At 37.7% G+C, this 15,618-nt stretch overlaps 1 pseudogene; it reads right to left on the reverse strand.

The window, feature by feature from the left end:
- Positions 1–15,220: 15,220 nt before the first annotated feature.
- Positions 15,221–15,315, reverse strand: LOC147473504 (small nucleolar RNA R71; annotated as a pseudogene).
- Positions 15,316–15,618: the final 303 nt, after the last annotated feature.

Consider the following 15,618-nt stretch of genomic DNA (forward strand, 5'->3'; position numbering starts at 1 on the left):
CAACTGAAAAAGAATATAGAATGTGTAAGCAACACAATGAGATAAACAGGACATGGTACAGAGAAAAAATTCTTACCTTGGCTAGATAAATAGTAGATCTATGGAAAGAGAGATCCAGGTTACCAGCCATATTGGCTTCAGCTTTATCAATAAGAAGTCGTGCAGCTTCCAGAACTCCAAGCATCATTAACTGAGTGTTTTTTGGTGATGGGCAGCACATCAGTTCGTCCCCAACGCCTTATCTCCATGATTATCTCCCTTTTAGGAGAATCTGGAGATTGTGGCGAGAAGGGAATGTCATCACTCGCCCCCCTCCTATCTCCAAATCAAAGAGGGGGGCGAGCAACAATTACAACAGTTGTCTGAGCAACACCCTTCCCGTTTCGGTCATTGGGGAGGGAAGGATCAATAGTCAAAGGTACAAGTCACTAGCCTGTTCAGAACCTATGGGAGGGTCTGGAACTAGTATGGGTACAACTACTTTCTCAAAAGAGTTACCATAATGGGGAATAGTCACAACAACCTTGAAAAGTGTTTCTTCATTCACAGAGAGAGGACGAAATTTCATTTTCTTACCAGATGGGGCAACATCAGAAGCAAGAGCAGGATCAGCTCTCTTCAGTCTTGAACGATTGGACGCACATACTTCCCTCTTAAAATTGCTAGCAGCCAGAAGTTCATAAGGCAGTTCAGGGCCCCTTGATAAACTGTAAAAACTTAATTAAATTATTTTAACTTTATTCTTACGATATCAATTATTTATTTCCTACTCTCACATGTATATTCATGCAATATATAGAGTACGGAATCGTTCCACTCCTAAACTACCAAGACATAATAGAATCCAATTAATCAAACAAAAGGAAACAATGGTGAGAGTAATATTTATAGAGGTGAATTTATACTATGAAACTAAATATATGAATTTAATTTATACTAATTTAACTAAGCAATTGAATATGACTTGAATAAAATATGGAGAATAAATTAGGGGGATTTGATTCCACTTTGATTTATTTATAATATGCTAGTGTAAATTATTGCAATCCTAACCAATTAAGATTAAGTATTTGATCCTTAACTATTCATAACAATCTTTGCCAGCTAATAATTAGCATGTGAGGAAGTTCAACCCATTCTCATGGCGAATTAACTAACCTACTAGAGTGAAACTCTTAACAAGCAATAATTCTAACTAACATATCAAGTCTTCATCAAACCCCTCTAATGGAGGTTTAGCTAGAAGTCATTAGACTATCCTTAATAGAAGAATAAATATAAAACATAATGAAGAACAATAACTTGACTTTTATTAATCTAACGGAGGCTACAAACTAAACTAATTAACTAAAACTAAACTAAACTACAAAGGGAGAGAGAGAGAGAACCATAAACTATCTTAAACTAAAGTGGGAGTAGCCAACTTTTGTTTAGTCTTAAACCTCTTTATATAGGAGATGTTTAGGTTTACAATTTCGTACATGGGCTTTGGAGCCATGTTTTGGGCCATGAAATCAAGCCTAAAAGCTAATTACATATGTCCAAAAAGGGTTTCTCTGTGTGACATTACTTCAACACCTATTTTGTCCATTTTTGCTACTCTGATTGGGTCATAGCTTGGACCATTAGAAAGCTCTTTCCGAGCTGGTCGTTTTGACATATAGTCGGCCCAATTCCGAGGTCTGAGTCCAAAGATACGGCCTGTGGAAGTTCTGTTAACTTTTTTGCTCTTTTTCTACCCGTTTTGACTTTGACTAGGCTTTAAAAATGCTTTTTTTCCTTGAAACTTGGGCTTTAATCATAGAAATTCTTAGCAACCAATCTTTGCTCCTTTCTCTTGCAAAAGTGACATATGTCTTCACATATTTGACTCTAATACCTGAAATATATAAAAACACATAAACAGTACTAACTCTTATTTATTATACACATCATTTGTCTAAATATAATATTATTAAGGGGTTAAAACTATAGTTTTGGGCTCTTATCAAACCACCCCCAAACAACATTTTGTTTGTCCTCAAGTAAATATGAGAAATTAAAATAAGTGACCAAAAATAGAGTTCTAACTAATCTTATTTCGTTGAGTGCGATTGCATTGACCATATGCAATAAGGCCTTAAACCACTAGGAATTCCCTAGTAGACGAGTTATATCCTCGTGAGAGTTTTCCAGAGAAGGTACTCACAAATTTCATCTATACTACAACGACTAAGAAATAAAAATTATTGTTTCCTTATTTATTCTCAGATATCTATACATCTCACTAGCAATGAATACAGAATAATCAATTCGAAATCTAAGCTAATACATGCATAATAATCAATCATCTACGGATAAACATATGTATAATGAACTATGCTATGAAATACAATAACAGGTCTGTTTTCGAAACTTTGGAATAGCTTCCTTAAGTAGGTCCTCACATATATGTCAAGACAAAAACCACTCTGATTTTTCCACTCAAGTTTCGCTCACTCCAGTGCGCAGTGGGCACACTTTACCTTACAATCTCAATAACATACAAGGAAGCCGAAGTCAATCAAACACATTTGCCACTTACAATCATACTAGCCTATTCCAAATTGAGCTAGAAGTCTTTATTAAGTGTTGCGAGGATTAGGAGATAGTTTAAGAAGGAAGGAAATTGATATTAAAAAAGAACCAGTTTGAGATAATAGAGTCTTCATATTATGTAACTAGAGAAAACCTTGTTCTTACTTTGCTTCTACACTTTGTTTCCATCCTTAGCCCTTTTTTATCTTTTTCTTTTGGCTTTTGACTCCTTTGATTCTGTTTTTGGAGTTCTAACTCTTTATTTTATTTTATTTTCTTTTCTTTGAATGAAACTTTCTTTTCTTATTTGAAATAACTAGCAAATTATTGGTTTCAATGGTCTTTCTCTTTTCTATTCTTTATTACATCTCTATTCTCATACTCATTCAAAAATGGGTAGGCCGATTTTTATTTTTATTTTGTTTTGTAAAAGGGTAAAGGATTTGCGGTTTATGAAAGGCTAAAGAAAGGCTCAGAGGGGTGACTAGCAGAAATAATTTTATATAGGTTTGAATTTCTGGTTATATCGATCCAAAGATGGCCTAAATTCTCGCTTAGGATATGGTATAGTGATCAAGCAAGTGGACGTGTGATTTCTATATTCAGAATATATTTCTCCTTTGTGTCATTTCTCAAATATTTCATTCATATAAGGCTTTAGGCTATATTCTCACAGGATTTGTAAAATAAGTATACTAACCTAGATTTCATAAACTTACTGTCAATACAAACATAGATGCTCATGCAATATATTTATAGAAATATGCAAAAATTATTACCTACATATTAACCTAAGTTTCTAAAAACTATTCTAATTTAAAAGCTAACGTGAAATTTCTAGATTAATATAATCATGGAGAAAGAAACAAAACTAATATTTCTAAGTGCATAGTATAAATAATTTTTATTATTTTTTTATTATTTTATTTTTATAAGACAAATAATACGTAATATACAACCTAATATGTGCTTAAACATTTACAACGTATTTCTATGCTACCCCCAAACAATTTGGGAGAAAGGGGTTCATGAAACAATTCAATAACACAATTAAATTATGTAACTAACTTTTTTTTTTATGATTTTTAACATTTTATAAATAAAAGTGCGTAATTTACATCCTAAAAGTGCCTAATTTTTGCAAATATTTCTATCCCACCCCCAAACAATTGAATGCTTTGTCCTCAAAGTGTAAATAGATAAGGAAAGAATTTACCATAGAAATGTGGTAAAAATTGGGGGTCTAGCCATAAAAACATGATACTAAATGCACCTCCAAACAGAATGAAGTTGTATAATTAGAAGCAATCATGTAGAAGAATGAAACCCTAAAACTTATGTAACCCATCAAAGAACATACGCAAACCATCATGTTGTAGCTGTTTTAAAGAGTTAGAATGACCCAAAAGATGAATTAGTGATATTTTAGAGGAGAAATAAATGAAGTATGGATCCTGATGTCTTTCATGAGGCTCAGATGAGGAAAAATAAGACCAACTAGATTTCTCACTACACTCGGTCAAAGCTTGGCTCTCAACTACAGAAATGGTGTACTCATGGGATTGTGTGCTAGGCAAACACTCTTCACCGTGAGGGTTGAAAAAATTATAGAGGGTCTTGGAGGCAATTGGCTCAAGTGCAAATTCGAGATTCTGCTTAAATGGTGGGTGAATGGATGGCTTAGTTGTGGTAGATGGTCGGATTTTAGGAGGTGGTAACTCAGGTGGATGGTGGTCAGTTGGTGGATCCTCACACGCTCCTAAGAAATTATATAAATCTTCATCTAGCTTAGCTAAATCCATAAAGTTATGGTTCGTGGCATTATCGTTAAGAAATTTATCTATTTCGTCCATTGTTATTTTCTCAACTGCCAAACTAAATTGAGATTCGCATTGCTCTAAAGATGTTACTTCCTCTTTTTCTTGCACATTAACTTGTTCATGCCTTAAATTAGAATTGTTAATCTCTATTTTCTCACCCTCTTCCTCTAAAACACTAGAAGTATCCTTAATGGCATCATTCGAATGTGTCGAGGAATCATCCAGCCGAGTGCGGTTAGCAAACACAAAGGCCTGGACATGCTCAATAGGAGGGTCCATATTAAGAGAATGATAATAGTTATCAAATTCTTTCCTTCGTCACATCTTTATAAATATCTTCTAATATGTCATCATTATATTCATCTTCAGATGGATCAGTGGGAGGTTCCTCGGAGGCATATCTCAAATTTGAGTGGTCATCCAAAACAAGTCCTAAAGAGTCGTCTTTAAGAATTTCCTCATCCAGGTGGGGTGTGGAGTCAACATAATGGTTAATGGGAGGGTCATGGGAAGATAATGATTCATGAAATTCAGGGTAGGTCTTAACTAGGTCAAATGGTGTGGTTATGGGAATAAGTTGTTCTAGTTGTGTGTTGATCTCTGGCAAGGTTGAAAGTTTTTTGTTAGGTGAGGGGATCATGGAAATCATCTGGGCTATATTCTGAAGTATAGTTAGGTTATGAAGCATAGTTTGGGAAATTCGGTCTGGGAAGGGTGGTGAACTAGATGGTTGGGTAATTTCTGGTATGGTGGAAGGGTCTGGCTGGTATGGTGTGTGATAGTCATAGTTATTGGCGTTTGAGTGGCTCTGGTTGATATCGTACTGTGATAGGTTAAATTGAGGCTGAATAAATATGGGACATGAATGGGCGGAGTGGTCTGGATCTGAACAAATTGTGCACGAAAAAGTGTTTGGTTCATTGTACACGCTCATTACGGAACTAGAAGTAGACGACATTGGTTAACTCCCGGTATAGTTTGGATGACTAGAAAACTCTTGATTGTATGGGTCATTATAAAAATTTGAAAATTGAGGCTCATTATTATTATTATATCCTATAGTAGGCTCAAACTCTTGATATGATGGGCAATGAGAAGCCCAATGGTAAGGACTACCACAACATTAACATGGTGAAGGGTGTGCATAAGAATCACATGATTGTTCGTCTACATATTGATATGTCATAATGGTTTTAAAAATATATTCTATGACAATTAATATGCAAACAAAACTCTAACTATAAATTTCTAGATAGGCTTGTGGTATTTCGTTTTACAAAAAACAAGCCTAATTATACTAGAATTAAAACTCCTCTAACAGAAGAGACGAAGAGTGAAAGAAAGAATACCCGAATGCCTCCTTGCTACGCATATGAATAACGTCTTGTATATGCAATCCCAGTGTATTTAAGAAGATGAAAATACTGAATATACTTGAACAAATGAAAGTTTGAACTAACCTATGAAATCGGGCTTATTCAGAAGAGGGCGTGGGGCGTGCTTGGAATTAGCCTAAACAGGGCGCGAGGTGCGCTCTTGGCTAACTAGAATTCCAGGGGCTTGAGCACGGGGCGCGCTCAGAATTTGGCTAAATAGGGTGTGGGGTGCACTCTTACCTAAGACAATGTCCAGGCGCTTTAGTGCGGGGCGCGCTTGGAATTAGCCTAAAACGGGTGCGGGGCATGCTCTTGCCTAAGACTATGTCCAGGCATTTTGGCGCGGGGCGCGCTCAAATGATAGGGTACTTAGAGTGCGGGCGCGTGCTCCAAAAAATTTAAATTTTTTACAGTAGTTTGCTAAGACGTCCAGTAAGTCGCCTGTAAAATTTCAGATCAATCGGAGTTATAAAAATTCTTCTACTGCCCTGCAAAGTTTGTGAAACAGTTTTTAGACACAACACAAACAAACGAATGGTTAACCAATCAAAACAGAGCCAAAAATCACCAAAATTTTATTGGAAAATCCTAACAAATCATGCGTGTTCCTATAAAAAAGTTAGAGCATTTGGAGTTCTACAAACCCTCCTTATCGGTGCCATTTGATAACCCATAAAAACTTAACTAGATTACTCTAACTTTATTCTTACGGTACCAATTATTTATTTTCTCCTCTCACATGTATATTCATACAACATATAGAGTACAGAATCATTCCACTCCTAAACTACCAAGACATAATAGAATCCAATTAATCAAACACAAGGAAACAATGGTAAGAGTAATATTTATAGAGGTGAATTTATACTATGAAACTAAATATATGAATTTAACTTATACTAATTTAACCAAGCAATTGAATATGACTTGAATAAAATATGGAGAAGAAATTAGGGGGATTTGATTCCACTTTGATTTATTCCTAATATGATAGTGTAAACTATTGCAATCCTAACCAATTAAGATTAAGTATTTGATCCCTAACTATTCATGGGAATCTCTGCAAACTAATAATTAACATGTGAGGAAGTTCAACCCATTCTCATGGCGAATCAACTAACCTACTAGAGTGAAACTCTTAACAAACAATAATTCTAACTAACATATCAAGTCTTCATTAAGCTTCATCAAACCCCTCTAACGGAGGTTTAGCTAGAAGTCATTAGACTATCATTAATAGAAGAATAAATAGAAAACATAATGAAGAACAATAACTTGACTTTTATTAATCTAATAGAGGCTAAAAACTAAACTAATTAATATAAACTAAACTAAACTACAAAGGGAGAGAGAGAGAGAGAACCATAAACTATCTTAAACTAAAGTGGGAGTAGACAACTTTTGTTTAGCCTTAAACCTCTATATATAGGAGAGGTTTAGGTTTAAAATTTCGTGCATGGGCTTTGGATCCATGTTTTGGGCCATGAAATCAAGCCCTAAACCTAATATTATATGTCAAAAAAGGGTTTCTCTATGTGAAATTACTTCAATACCCTTTTCATCCACCTTTGCTACTCTGATTTGGTCACGGCTTGGATCATTAGAAAGCTCTTTTCGAGTCGGTCGTTTTGACATATAGTAGGCCCAATTTTGAGGTATGAGTCCAAAGATACATTCTACGAAAGTTCTGCCGACTTTTTTGCTCTTTTTCTACCCGTGTTGATTTTGACTTTTCAACTTTTACTAGGCTTTAAATAAGGTTTTTTCTCCTTGAAACTTGGGCTTTAATCATAGAACTTCTTAGCAACCAACCAACCTTTGCTCCTTTATCTTACAAAAGTGACATATTTCTTCACATATTTGACTCCTATACCTGAAGTACACAAAAACACATAAACAATACTAACTCTTATTTATTATATATATAATTGGTCTAAATATAATATTATTAAGGGGTTAAAACTACAGTTTTGGGCTCTTATCACCCTTCCCGCCAGTGACCACACAATCATCACTGACAGCAGGCTCCTAAACTATGCCCGATGTCGCAGCATCACTAGAGGTTGCCACATAACTCTTTTCCTTGTGGTTTCCTCTTCTTCTAGTACTCAAAGATGATTCATCTTGAACTGGAGGAGGAAGAAGTCCAGCATCCTAATCCACAGGAGGAAGTATGTGCGCCCATAATTCACAGTGTTTATCCCAAAAGCGGAAAAGTCGGGGGCAAGTGCCAACAGTTCTTCAGCAGACATGTTGAAATACTCAAAAAGATGGGTGGGGTCAGGAATTATCACCCAAGGCATCCTTTGATCCTTGGAGATCTTCTTGATGAAATCCACCATAGCAGCATCAGTTGCAGTTAATTGGTTCTAGGGGGAAGAGTCATCTAAAGAAGAATAGTAAAAGAACTCAGTCGAAAAACTCTTATGATGATTGTAAAATTCATGAGAAAATAGACTTACTGGTTGGAGCATGAGTGTGTTTTCTGGGTACAGGAATCCCCACTGGCTCACCATCAACATCTAGAGGACAAACGTCCCATGCATCACCCAACACCCGAAGGTGGTGATCAGCCCAACCCTCGTCACTCTTCTTCCCCTCGAAATAGAAGATCAGAGAATTCTTGTCTTTGGTCATGAGGTAGTAGTAAGATTGGTCCCGAATATAGCGGACCTCATAAAAATATCCAAACACCCAACGATTCAGAACGAATCCATGTTTCTTGGCCAGTATGGCAGAGTACATGACAATTCTATAGAATAGGGGTGTTGTTTGACCAAGAGTAAGGTTGAAGTGAATCAGACATTCTCTTAACAGTGGGTGGAGGGGAAGAGTGAGTCTGGCCCTAAGTTGACCAATTGTGATGAGTGTTACTTCCTTGTTGGCCAACTCATCAGACAATCTCCCCCACTCAAGACCAATGTCAGCAGGGATGTGAAATTTCTCTCGGATCAGTTCTAGGGAAGAAAAATCCCTAAAGTTTATAAGTGACCAGTTAGGATTCATGATCGAAAAAGAAAGAAAGTTTGGAGTTTTAGTTAAACCCTAACGGGAGATCAAATGGTTCAGTATATAGGTAAAAGGTAGCGGAAGAGATAATGAGGGTTCTCTCACTAGATCCTTTATATACAGATAAGATGGACGGTTATGATTAGCCCAAGCATTGCGTCTTTCCGGGATGGAACTGCCATCATTACTTTTTTCGGGAAACGGCGTGTCTGTTCAAGCCATATTTTTAGAGCCTTAATTAGTTGAGTACGTAAGTAGTTCTAACAACTGTTTAGGAAAAGATTCTCTCGCCAAAAGCAATATCGCTTCAAGCACCCACGTGCTAGATGGCACGAGAGGGGGGAATCTGTAAGGGGGATTTCCCGTCATTGAATATATGACACGTGTATGGGAAATGACTCAGGACTATAGATGTCCAAAATGAGATGAGAACCATCGGATCAGTTCTGTGAATAAGTAATCTCGTGTTTATCACGAGTATATAGTAAGCACGTGCCAGACACGTGACTGACCGCCTCTAGGCATAACAGTTCTCCAAGTCATTAGGAACTGATATGGACAGTTCCTGAACAGAAGGAAACTAAAGATGGCGATCTTTGATGATGAGGAAGGAATCGTAATGACATATCTTAAGAGTTACCTTTTAGATATAAGCTTCCCATATACGATGGGATATTATGATCAACAAGGAAACCTACCTCTAATAAGATATGGTCTAGATTCAGACTTCCATAAGAAGAGGATTCCTAATAGGAAGGAAGAGTCTAAAGATAGAAGGGAACTCACAAGTGGTGAGGTTAACCCTAACCCTAGGACTCTCAAGGCTCTTCCTATATAAACCATAGGAATTCACTCTTAGGAAGTACGCAAAATAGGGTTTGATTCTCTTAAATAAACAAGAAGATACGTAGGCAGCCACCAGGTGATTCAACCCTGAACTCTAAATCATCTCATCCCTTCTCTATCAAGAAAGAGGCTCCGGAATCACAAGGCACAGGGGAGGATCAGGGGATACTCAGAAAATCCCCTACATCTTGCGTAGTAAATCCCCCAACTCGCATAGCTGAAACTCTGTCTGTCTAGATTGGGTTCGCCACAGAGACGACACGAAAGTTGCCTAAGATTATCTGTTATGATTTGTTTTTAAGTAGTAACATCTAGAATCACAGCTTTTGAGTACGAGTTTCTTAAAACATCTCTCCATAGTTTTCAAAACTAGAGGATATAAAAATGAAAGTTATACGCCCGGAGTAACCAAAATGATATCGGATTAACATATAATTTTATCTTCTTGGAAAAACCTCTATATGGATAGAGATATATTTTGAATGAGAAAACCAAAAAAAAAAAAAAAAAAACTCGTATTGTCATGCATTAAGTCGTTCCCAAAAGGCACTTCCTGTGGCTAGGATGGTCTCCGTGCTCAGCACTTGTTAGATGCCATGAGTGGTGTTGTAGCAGCTATATCGTCTGATCTGTTAGATGCCTTGACTCATGTGGTAAATCTTTGGTTACAAGGACGATGTCCACAGCCGTTAGCGGAATTTGTAGCGAGTGCTCCGCTTACCCCACTCCTTAAGTCGGATAATAGCATTCGTCCAATAGTCGTGGGCACGGTTTGGCGACAACTTGTTTCCAAGATCACAATGAAAGGTGTTTCCAAAGATGTCGTGGGGTACTTGCAGGATTTTCAGTATGGGGTCAATGTCCCTGGTGGAGCAGAGGCGATTTTGCATGCTGTCAATCGCATGGTATATGCTAACGGTGACAGTACATCTATTTCTATGTTGCTAGTAGATTTTTAGAATGCCTTTAACATGGTTGATCGGACTACTATGTTGAGAGAGGTTCGCATTTGTTGCCCTGCTATTGCTTATTGGGTCGAGTATTTGTGTTGTCAACTTGCGAGATTATACTTGGGGGATGATTATATTGGGTCTGCTTCTATGGTTTAGCAAGGTGATCCTTTGGGTCCCATTCTTTTTGGCTTGTGTTGCACCCTCTGATCCTACATATATAGTCTAGTTGTCAGTTATTGCTCTAGGCTTGGTACTTAGATGATGGGACTCTGATTGGGGATATAGAACAAGTGGCGGTCACTCTGCATTTCTTCAGTCCCGGTCTCTTTCCTTCAGATTTATCCCGACCTCAGATGGGGGTTAGGTTGCTTGGAGGGGCAGTCAGCACTACTTCTTCTTTTGTTATGAGCCTTGCTCGCAAGCGTGTTGAAAAGGCTATGACTTCGATGGACTGTTTAGCTATATTGGAGGATCCACAGTGTGAGTTAGCACTCTTACGAGCTTGTGTTGGGCTCTCCAAGTTGGTCTTTACGATTCGTACTTGTCCACCATCATTTTTTAGGGATGCAGCTAAGACTTTTGATCAGCACCTTCACATGTTTCTGTAGGTGATAAGCACCCAAAACTGTAATATTAAACCCCGAGAGACATATCATTTTGGTCGATTATGTGTTTAATAATCATGTAATAATTATATTTTCGTACTTTTGCAGGATTCCGCAATTAAAATAAATATAGTGATAAAACATGCATCGAAGTACGGGAATACGGGAATAATTGAAGTTTCCCACTCGACCCCCGTGAAGCCCAACAAAGCCTGACTAAAGCCGAAGTTTCCAAAAGAACGAGAACCGGTCGCGGGCGGGTCCACATATAAAGAAGCAACAAACTTCGAAGCTCAAATCGGATAAATCTAGATCTTACATTGGCTAGTGAAGCTGCCAAATCTGAATACGGGAATATTTGGAATTCCCACTCAATTCCCGTGAAGCCCAACAAAGCCTGACTAGAGCCGAAGTTTCCAAAAGAACAAAACCAGTGCAGAACGAGCCCACATATAAAGAAGCAGGAAACTTCCGAACCTCAAATCGGATAAATCTAGATGCCGACGTTGGCTAGGGAAGTTGCCATAGCAACCCGGGCGATGAACTCTGCGCAAGGACAAAAAGTCGTAAAAACGCCAAAATCGGCGCCGCCACTGGACACACTAAGTGGACACACTCTGCGGGCCCAGAAGGCATGATGAGTCAGCATAGGCAGGTGGCAAAGGATGGTTTCAAATTGATACCACCTGGCAAGAGAGAAGACACGTACCAATTCAAACCAGGTGGTTTGAATTGACATAAGCTAAAAACAAAACCTTAAATCAGCAAAAGGACAAAAATTAAAACAGTTAAAAACAAAGTTTTGTTTCGAACCATTCAATTAGCATAAAAACAAAATCTAAAACATTCACGGATCACTCCCATCGCCTATATATATGAAGGGGTCGCCTTCATTATTACCCCTTCAGCATATTAATGCTTTAGCTACGCCTAGTTAGATTTTCTTCTTCAGTACTTACATTTTGCCATTTCCATTTCAAAGCAGCTTAAATATTGTAAGTTATTTTTACCTTAATAATCATTTCTTTTCTAGTTTAATTCTTGTCCCGCATTTATTTACTTAATGTATACTGACAAGTTTTATTATTCCTTCTATGACCATGAGCTAATCCCCTCGTGGGGAGGGTTATGCCGCTTCGTGTGAAAATCGGATTGACTTCGTTAATATTATAGAATCACTACTTAGGAATTAGGCATAGAATTGACATCCGTCCCAAAATGATCGAGATCAGTACAAAGTTGATGCCGATGCTCCAGAGCGATCTAGCGTGACCCAAAATGTCGCGTAGCGACTCTCTCGTGTCGACAGCTCTCCGGTCGGTCGGTGATGTGAAATCGAGCCAGGAGCTGAAATAATATACCAGAGATGCGGTATTATTAAAAATCCTTATGCTAGTGAAATGCGACCTAGAGATGTGGGCATGCACTAGGGATCAATACTCGACGTCGTCTCCGAAAACGAGACGAAGTAGAGATGTAGTGACGTGGAAATATAAAATGTCGCATGAGTCTTGATAAGAGCCCAAAACTGTAGTTTTAACCCTGTAACAGACATACTTTTAGACCAATTATGTGAGTAATAATTAAGAGTTAACAATGATTACGTGTTTTTAAGCATTTCAGGCTTCAAAGTCCATTATGTGCAGAAATGTGCCACTTTAGCGAGATAAAGGAGAAAAGGTCGGTTACTAAGGAGTTCCGTGATTAAAGGCCAAGATTAAAGAAGACAAAGCCTTTCTAAAGCCCGGTCAAAAGCTGAAAAGTCGACCTTGGGCGTAAACAAAGACACAAAGTCGTGAGAACTTCCAAAGGCCATATCTTTGGACTCAGACCTCAGAATGGGGCCTACCTTATGTCAAAACGACTGGCTCGGAAAGAGCTTTCCAATGGTCTAAGCTGTGATCCAATCAGAGGAGCAGAAGTGGACAAAAAGTCTGTTGAAGCTAATTACAGCTGAAGAGATTTTTTTGGATTGAAAGAATTGGGTTTTGGGCTTGATTCTCTGGCCCAAAACATGGCTCCAAGCCCATGCACGATTTTTGGATCTGAAAGTATAAAAACAAAAGCTTAGCTCTTTGTTAATGGTAGATAGTTAATGGTAGATAGGGTATAGTAAAAAGTAGCCATTAAAGTAGCTTCTAGATCTAGTTTTTATTTAATTATTTTTAATTAAGTTTAATTTCAAATCCAATTCTTGTTTTAGATTAAACTATTAGAATCATTACTCTTAATTAGTTTGATTAATAAAATAGGTAGTTGTTAAATTTCGATTCTTGTCATTTACATTTGTGTTAGATCTGATTCATTTATTACTTGTTATTCAATTCTTAGTTATTAATTAGATTTTAATTATTGTTTAATTTAGATTAGTAAATTTCAATTCTTTATATCATGTTTAGTTTAACTTTAATCGAAATGATTAGTAATGATTCTCGGCTAAACCTCCATTAGAGGGGGTTGAGAAGCCTTGATGAAAGCTTGATTCGACTATCGTAGAATCGTCGTAATTTCCTTTCCACTCTAGAAGCGATTAGTTCACCATGAGAATGGGTTTAATCGTTCACATGCTAGTTATGAATTGGTAGGAATGCCATGTGTAATTAGGGATTAGGAAGAACCAATTGTTCTGCTGAAGCGATTCAATTCGGATTACGACGATTAAATGCCGTTAATAGGATTAAGTCGAAGTTAAGGTGGAATCAATCCCCCTCTAACTCCTTATCATCGAATCAATGTAGCATTCCCTTAGTTATTTTGATAACCGACTAGTTGCATCTTGTGGGTAGTTGCATTGTAGTCTAGTTGCCTTTTCGTAAATCTCTCATTAGACTTTAGAGTTAAAAGTACTTATACGTAGAGAACAATAACATGCGGAAGGACTAGGAGTGGAACGAATCACTCTACTCCACTATATCTCATAGGATTGAGAGTAGAATCTTTGATAAACATAGACCCATAAGATTAGTTTTAGTTTTACTTGCGTTTAGAGTTCCATCGTTTTATTTCGTAGGTAAAGCTATTCAAATTTAAATTTATCAAATGGCGCCGTTGCCATCTTAGTTTCACTTTCGCATTGTTTTCGTAGTGTTAGTACTTTTCTTAAAGTCCCATTTCACCCACCCACCCGTGTTTGATTCATACTGTGGTTATCCGATTCAACGTTGGAAAATTCTGGGAAAAATTACACCGAAGCCGACACGCTTCTAGTAAGAGCGCCGCCCTATAGCCTGGAACAAGAGCGTGAACCACCCTAAAAACACTGTAATTTGAAAATTACCCGGGGAGCGATCACAAGACTGGCGCGAAGCCAGCCACTTTGTTAATTTTTTCGGATTTCGACAGTTTTGATTCGAACGTTGTTTTTTTCAATTTTTTCAGTGTTCTAACTTGTTATATACACCTGAACACGTAAACAAGACGCTATTCATAAAGCGAAGCAAGGGACTTAATCAGGTATTCCTTTCTTCTACACCTCGTGATCTCCTCGTTAGAGGTTTATACTAGTATATCAGAATTGTTTGGAGTGTTGATGTGTTTAGCTAAGTTTGGTTTTAGCCTTGTATGAGATTAAGGTCCGGCGAACAAAAACACGAGCGTAATTACACAACAACGTCAACAAACAAGTCTATCTAGTATACCACCCACTACACCTCTAGCTACTATTTCACACACATCACGACACAATGCCCGAAGAAGAGACTCCTCTCTCGACTTCTACAAAGCTTTGGCGATAGCCCCAAATCTTGCATCGTTCTAGTAGACCCGATTGGGGATTTCGAATCCCCAAATATTTTAATTTGTTACCCATTTTTCATGGATTAGACCATGAAAAACCTTATCAAACACATCGTAGGATTGAACAAGTCCTAACAACATTCCACCATCCTACGGTTGGTGCGAAACAAATTAAACTCGGGGTATTCCCTTTCACATTAGCCGATAAAGGCGTCTTGGTTAACGCCCAAACGCCTAATTCGTGGACTCGTGGGCTAAACTTGTTCAATTTGTTTATGGAACATTTTACCCACCCCTAAAGACGGATGAGATGCTTTCCAAGATTCATTTCTTTTCGACAAAATCCTCATGAATCATTTTCAGAGGCTTGGAATCGTTTCACCGATCTCCTTATAGAGTGTCCACATCATAATTTACCGAAAGACACGTTAGTTCGTGCCTTTTTCAAAGGACTTCTACACCACCATAAAGAAGTCCTAGACATAATGAATGGGGGTAGTTTCTTAAGTAAAGGAGCCTCAGAGGCATATAAATTTTGGAAGATCAGACTAAGCGTAATAATAATGGGGGTAGTGACGATTACTCGGCTCCGCTAGTTCTTCTTCAACAGATTAAGGCTACCGGTATGTTTGAGGTTAAATCAGATCCCCGAGCTTAAAACTCTAATTGAATCCCTCACAAAAAGGTAGAGGCCATTTCTGTACAACAAAAGCCAATC

This window comes from Coptis chinensis, unplaced genomic scaffold, assembly GCF_015680905.1.
Source record: "Coptis chinensis isolate HL-2020 unplaced genomic scaffold, ASM1568090v1 utg2425_pilon_pilon, whole genome shotgun sequence".
Classification (NCBI taxonomy): domain Eukaryota; kingdom Viridiplantae; phylum Streptophyta; class Magnoliopsida; order Ranunculales; family Ranunculaceae; genus Coptis; species Coptis chinensis.